Here is an 8080-nt window from a genome sequence, read left to right on the forward strand (position 1 = left end):
ATGTATTTTTAGATCACTAAACAGGCAGGTATTAACAGACTTCTATGGTTCTCTTGAATAGAAATGATAATCAAATTATTGTATAGCCTATAAACCACTCCAAAAATGTTGGTGTAGATTCTCAGTAATCCAGGTCAGAATAAAATAAAAAAGTTCTGAAAAATTTACCCGGACACAATTTTTCCAGTTGAATTTTTCATAACTTTTCATTCCACTCCTAAAACATTTCTTATTTATCAATGTGTTGGAATTAGCCTCCCTCACTGTAGGTCATAATTTCAATGTTTCTAAATTGTAGCCATTATGAATTTCAAGATTTCATAATTATTTTAGCCTTTTTCCTGCACCTCATAACAACTCCACAGTAAGAATGATCTCTCCACCATTCAATTAGTTGCTCGTGTGTTGCGTGGAGACCTTGGTTATTTCTGTAGCAGAGTTCTCACCATGGCCAATAGCTATAATTATTATGGAAGCTGTCGGAATGACAGTCACAGAGAAAATGGAGGAGAGAGAAAGAATGAAAGGTGTATAAATAGCAACCTGAATCCATTATTGAGCCAGATATCAGGGATGGTCTCTCCCGTGGGCGCAGAGGCAGAGTTGGCATCGCAGCATAAATAGAAACCGCTCTCTTAAGGGAAGAGTGTCACAACTTCCTGTCTCGTCTACAGCAGACAGGCTCTTTTAATGTGATGAAAGACAGTCAAATGCATTCACATGTTTGGTTTGACGAACTAAAAAAGAACTCAAGTGCAGATGATATACATGTACACAACCTGTACAAACCATAAATAATGATATTAACTGTCCAAGTGCTGACTTTGCAAAAGTGACCCTGCAAGCCAGACTTCCACTGCAGCTTGCATTGGATTTGGAATATTCAATTACCTTTATTAAACAGAAGTGGCACAAGTAAGGTAAAAATATATTTTTAATTTTACTTTTATAATAACCCTTCAACTCCTATCTCATTAAAATGATCATATAAACCCATTGTGTATAAGTTAGTCCACGTTTTCTGCCCTGCAGTACATTATCATTGCACTAGGGGCAGTAGGAGGGCAATTCTGGTCATTTCAAATGGGCTTTTCCATGAAATCTACTTTTGGCAGAAAAACATTTGCTAATTTTCAGAACTTTATGGTGAAAAAACAGATCTATTGTTCATATTTTTTTTAAATAACTACTTGCTGTTTTGAAAGAATGCAAAATTTGACGATAATTAATTCTTTATAAAATAATTAGACCATATTACAACTGTGTGGATCACATTTGAGACAGTGGGTAAAAAAGGGGCTAAATTCCGGGACACTCATGTCGATATTTTTGCATCCTACATTGTTGTGAGCAAAAACTTACCAAATTACCCAACTGACATTGCAACATTTTCTTTTGTAGATTTCAAAATGATTAAAAAACATCTCAGATCCAGAAAATTTGAAATGGCTTTTAGTTCTTTACAGGGTTAAATGTACATATCTCCTCATGTCTGCAACCATAATGTGAAACATGTTTTGGTCTTACAGAGGGTAATTAAAGCAGGACAGGGATTAAACAGAGGAACGTGTAACTTTTGATAATCTCTCAGGAGCTTGTGAGCTCTTTTGAAATGTTAAAAGAAACGGTTCCTGTAAACCGAGAGGTCAGTCCTGCAGGCAGGGATGGAGGAAACACGACTATTTATGCCATCTGCGACTGTGTTTATTTGTGCGTGTGAAACCAGTAGAAGTATGTGTTCTGAGCGTGTCCTCTCCCACCACAGTCAAGTGTGTTTACATGTGCACACCTTCTGCCCCACTGAATCCTCAGGAGTCTTTGGCTAATTCTGGATAAACACTAACAGGGACCCACATAGAGTGGGCCAAGGTGTTTGTTCAGTCACAGGTGTTAGACACTCAGCTCCACTTGAATTAGACAGATCTTTGGTCGTAAAGATTGTTGAACCTTTGGTTTTAGCAGCATTCTTCTTTTCAAAGTTCAGTTTGCACGGCTGGGTCAGCCGGGTCAAAGGTGCACAGAGCACGTCTTTTGCCACAGGGTTTCTTCGTGGGTCCATGCTGCTGCACACAAATGCACATAGTTTGTTGACACCTGCTGTAATTGTATATGGTGCAATAAAGCAACACGATCTGGCAGCATCTTGCGCAACATGTTCAGCATGTCAGACTCAAACAGAACTGCTTGCCAGCGAGGACACACATATGTGTGTTTGAGTGAGTGTGTTGGTTTATATTTGGAAACTCAGGATCCTGGTTAGGAGGTGGAGGGAAAGTGATCAGACTGAACGCTTTTCCAACTGCTCTTCATTTTTGTGCCTTCCATTTCTGCAAAGCTGATTTGCTTTCTGTCTAATAGAATATGCTTCAAACCCACAGACAGATTAATGCTTCAACTGATTCACCAAGTCACTAATTTGCTCGTCTTCTCCCTGCGCGCCTAACTCGACCTAGTTTACCTGCAGCCAGGGTTCAAATGAACTCTCACCATTGGCATGTGACAGAGCTGGCAGGGCAGGCTACTGACTGATGAGTTAGAAAGAGCTAGCAAACTCAACACCGCCGGCGGACCAAAATTTCCACTTGATCATCACCTCAGTCAAAGACAAGACTAAAGCAGACGGAGCTACAGCACAGAAACGAACACTCTCTATTTTTTTGAGGCAATTTGCAGCTCAGAAATGCAATGGCACGACAATGAGCCCATGCAGAGTTCAAAAGTTGTTTGTTTTTGTAGAACAATACTAATTTTTTTTCCACTTTTGACGTTTTTATTGCACCAGGTTGATACAAATGCACAGTTGAACTGGTGGAAGGTCATGCCGTCCCCGGCTCCACGTCAAAAGATCTTTGACAAATTAGATCCTAAAAAGACCGGTCCTGCAAGTAGTCATACCCACTGAACTCAGAAACTCAGAACTGAACCTTAAAAGTAAATGTTTAAAAAGTTTTTAAACTGAAAAAAAAGAAATGTGAATAATTGATCACACAAATAATCTAAATAAATTGTGTGAAAAATCAAATACACTTGTTAATAATTTTGTTTAAGAAAGAAATAGTTGAAAAAAAGTGTAAAAGATTTAAAGCCTTTAAAAAAAACATTTTTTGAGAATTGCTTTTTCAAGTAAAAAAAAGGATGGGTAAATGTCTGTCATTTTATTTTAATGATACTTATGGAATTTTTTGTGATCTGCACTTATGATAAAGTATAAATAACTCATTAGAAGTTAAGAACCCGGATAATGAAAAAATGATAATGAAAAAATAAAAATGTAAAAAGTTAAGTAAAGCCTGACAGTGGTCGGATAATTTTAGGTTATTCCTCCCGCTCTTTTTCATGCAATTAATAAACGCCTTTTAAAATATTGAATGTTTCCGTCAGGAGCTGGTGTTTAGGACCCAAAAATGAAGGAGACCAGGCTTTGTGGCAGAAACTTAGACATTTCAGACATTGAACTTGAACAAGTGAAAACCCATGGAGAATCAAAAAGGCAACACAACAGAGCAGATGACCTGAAAAACAGACACTTAAATAGGCTGTCGAGAATTAACTGAAATGACGACAGCTGGTGATTATGATGAACCAGGAACAGGTGTGACTGACGGGGCAACCCAGAAGATGAGCAAAATAACATAAAAACCTTAAAAAACCACACAACCCTTACAGTTTCAATGTGTACTGTATGTATAAACGCTCAAATGTGTATTTGACTGTAAAAGAGAACTGGACTGAGTGACTCCTCCCCCTTGCGTTCCAAACAGGAAGTACCGCTGACTCCAAGAACCCAAAACCTCTATGGAGAAATTAACAGCTGTAACTCAATCTATTTGTCAGCATAAACATTTTTGCCCTTTTTAACACATTCTTGCAAATCCTATTTTTTTTCAAAATGTTTTTACTGTAGTGCAAGTTATTCAAGTTTTATACCATGGTCCGGGTAAATACTCGATTCTGATTGGCTGCTGGGTGTGTGTGCGTTAAAAAGTAATATACCACAGGATAACCGCACAGTGAAAAAAGAAGTTTCGGTCACCTAGCTTAAATGTTTTGTATCACTGTGCCGGCTTCTTTAAAACAACCTTTTGCTTCATCATTTGGACAAAAACAAGCAGTAAGAGGTGAACTTTCTCTCTGAACTGATGCTTTATACCCATCGAAAACATCAGCATATATATATATCGCTTTATATCGCCGTCTTGACTGCGGCGGTGGTGCGGCGCGAAGCGAACTATGTGTTATGTGGCGCAGCGCCGCACCTCTTAACAAATAGTTCGCTTTTTGTGAGAAAAGCGATCCAAATTGGAAAAAAACAAGAATCAAGGACTAAAAACGGGTTACTATCTATTTCTTATGTAAGTGACTATGGTATAAGCGGGTTAATGGCCTTTGAAGTATGCATTATCACTTTTTATACCATGGTCCGGTTGAATACTCGATTCTGATTGGCTGCTGGGTATGCATTAAAACCTGATAACCGGACGGTGAAAAAAGAAGTTCGGTCAGCTAGCTTAAATGTTTTGTATCACTGTGCCGGCTTCTTTAAAACAACCCTTTGCTTCATCCTCTGGACAAAAACAAGCGGTAAGAGGTGAACTTTCTCTCTGAACTGATGCTTTATTCAACCCATCGGAAAGATCAGCACATATATATCGCCGAAACTTGACTGCAGCGGTGGTGCTTCATCACGTAAAAAGTAATAACCGCACACTTCGTCTGCCATTAACCCTTACTTAACGCACGCACGTGGAACCCTGAACCGTCCGACACGAAGCGGAGGACGGTTCAGGCTTCCATGGCGTGCGTTAAAAAGCGATAATGCATACTTCGTCGGCCATTAACCCTTACATAAACTGACCATTCAGAAGCCTCAATAAAAGTAGGTGGCCTCACGATGAACATTCAAAGCGTTTGAAGGATTCTCCCCAGCCCGGTTGGGGTGTGGCCTTCTAATATGCTCAGAGTTGTTGCCACAGAAATGTAGATTCAGACCGAGACGGACCAATCACGGCTTACTGAAGACTTTTGGTTCCAAAGTGACTTCATTTGGTTGGAACCAGAAGTAGGTCATTTTCTATGGGTGATGTCACACTTGCTCAGTCCAGTTCTATCATACAGACAATAGTATAGATAGTATAGTTTTGGTTTTTTGTCTTTTTTAGTTTTATTTTTGTTTTGATTGTTTAAAATAGACCAATCCCAAGAACACAGAAGTTCAGATTAGTTTCTGAACAAGCCATTGCTGAAAAATCTCAGAGCTGCAGAAACACTCCTTCCAGTATTTCCCTCCCTCGTGATCTCATCATGTTTTGGTTTGGTTTGCAATAGGGTTTCAGCCAAGCATAACAAGCCACATTGTCAAGGCCTTTTTTGGATTGTTTGGGAGGGTTCAAGGCTTTGCATCTGGAATCAAAAATGTCTGAACAATGTAGTAAAACCAGAACGATGAGTCAAGCTCACAAGTTAGTGACTCAGACAAACCTTTTGAAGCCAAGAGCTCCACAAACAGATGGATACACTTCCACTACCTTATACAAAAAGAAAAAAAAGATTTAAGAAAACTAAACAGTACTAAAGGTTCTTGGTTCAAATCCAAGATGGGTTATTTATACGTGGAGTTCACATGTTCACCCTCCTCATGTGTTTTTCCCACTGTCTTAAACATGTGACCCAGCCAGCATAAACCAACTATTACCCAAACAGCTGGGATAGGCTCAAGCAACCCACATGACATAACCAGCAGAAGGTGGGCACACATAAAATATGGATTACTTTTAGTAGAATGTTTTTTTCTTTAAATGAACTTTTTCATTGTCTCATGTTGATGAATTTTCTGTAAACATGCATTTATTGGTTGGTTTTACTTTGACTGCTTCTACGTTGATTCTTGTTGTTCTTTTGAGATCTTTGATTAAACTGAATATCGTTCTATTTTGCTTTTTTCTGTACTTAAAGATTAAATCACCCAGTTAGAATGTTCCTAAAAGCTGGAAGGAGATGGCTCTGCTCTTGAACAACTTGTCTTTACAACCTGAGTGTGTATTAAAACCTATAAATGCCTATATTTATCTGTTCTATTACCTCAGGCTGAATTAGGAAACTCTTGATCAAATTTCCAATCATAAAAAAACACCACAAAGTCCCCTGCAAGTGGGTCACCCCCTCCCATCAGAGATCTGCATGTGCTCCAGCTTCGACTGAAGGGATACTTCCCTCAAAGCATCTTTCACTATCATGGGATCCACAAAATCTGATCCCCAGCTGCCGTGCATGCAGCCAAGTTTATAACAGATTGCTAGCTTAAGAAGTTTGGGCATTTTTGCCAAGAAGGCCTGCTTCACTGGGAGTTTACTGAAGCTAAGCTAACACGCCTGAGTGAGATGAGAAAGTCGAGGCAATTAAAAGAAGTGAAGCAGCATTTTGGAAAAAAAATATGCTTCATTTAATGCTCCTGCTCTCTGCTGCACAGTTTTAAAAAATATGTCGTGCTTTGACTCAATAACACATATTCAGCGGAAATATTTCACTGCTGTTAGACAGATATGGTATAATTTTTGAGCAGGATTGTGAGCACACAGCCAAAGCGTGTAAGCTGGACTGGTCGTCTTGACTGATAACGACGGGAGCGAGTCTTTCGCTGAAGCCTTTGAGGCTCAATAATGGACACAATAATGTTTATGCAATTCATAGAAAAGGTGAAGTGCAAAAACACAAATGTGTGCTGATAAGATCAGAGGGTGATGCCCATGCACATGAAAAAGCATTTAAACAAAAAAAAATGCACCAACATACTGCATGAAACTTTCATTTTTGCTTGTAATGCTTAATGTAATTTTGCCAAAGGGGCACAAAGAGAACCACTTTGAGTTGAATAATAATTTGTTTCACTTAAATCTGTTATTTTAATGATTTGGCCAAAATACCAAACCTCCATGCCTGTGATACTAAAAAGCAGGGAGTCTCTTTTCTGGCCACCCAGCAGGTGGTGGAGCTTTAATCTAGTCATTAGTTTTTAGCTGGATATAGCTGTGGCTCTCACTATTTCTGAGTCACGACCCCCGTCGACCAACAAATATTAATGCCCCTTGCATGTGGTTGCCTCATTCACAAAACCGGATACTTACATGCACACGCTGACACCAGTGGTCTTAGTGCTATGGTAAGTAAAAAAGTCTCATATAAAGCTGTAAATAAATTAAAACATGAAAAAATGTTTGAATAAACAGGAATTTAGGATTCTGTAAATTCAAAACTTCTCATTTGCAAAATAATCCAAGTTAAAAATAACTAAAACAATAAGGAAAAAAAACGTAAATCGTATATAAAGGGCATCCTGCGTTCTAGTCTGATCATTTCAACTGTGAGACTATTGATCCTTTGACTTATTTCCAACTAATCAGTCAGAGAACTTTAAAAATGAAGTGTGGGCAGCACGGTGTAAAGTTTGGGTCCAGATCAGGCCCAGATTTAGGGGCAAGTTAGGCTGTGCTGAGAGTTTGGGATGTCATATCCATCCAAGCCCCTAAAATGCATAGACAATTATCATCATATTAGTTCATCTATCTATATATCTATGTCTTATACAGCAAGTTTTATGTTGAACGCTCTTCCTGACACTACCCTGTGCATTTACAAGGCTTGGGACAAGTAGAATACTCATTTGTGCCGTGTTGAGGCATAATTTATTTGTCTATGTGTCCATCTGTCTGTCAGTTCATCCTTACAGGGTTTTGTGTCTGTTACTTATTTATTTATTTATGCTGTCTTGCCTTTTTTGTTGTGGCCATTTTTATTTCTTTAGTAAATTCTGATTTTTGTAGACCATCACATATAGGGGTGGCATCACAGCATTTTTAGAGGGACACCATGCCTCTATCCGGCTTTGGTCCAGATTAAAAAGGAGGAGTTAGGATCATTGGTCTGAGCCACAAACCAAAATATTTCACAATGCACCTTTTTTGGGTGTCTTTCTGTTTGTGTGGAAGGCAGAGAAACACCAAAGGAATATTTACAGACTTAACTAGTGGATCTCCTACTTTAGGTTAGCTGGTTTGATGAGCAGTTTGGATGGTAGAGTGTGCAG

Source organism: Oryzias latipes, chromosome 9, assembly GCF_002234675.1.
Source record: "Oryzias latipes chromosome 9, ASM223467v1".
Lineage (NCBI taxonomy): Eukaryota > Metazoa > Chordata > Actinopteri > Beloniformes > Adrianichthyidae > Oryzias > Oryzias latipes.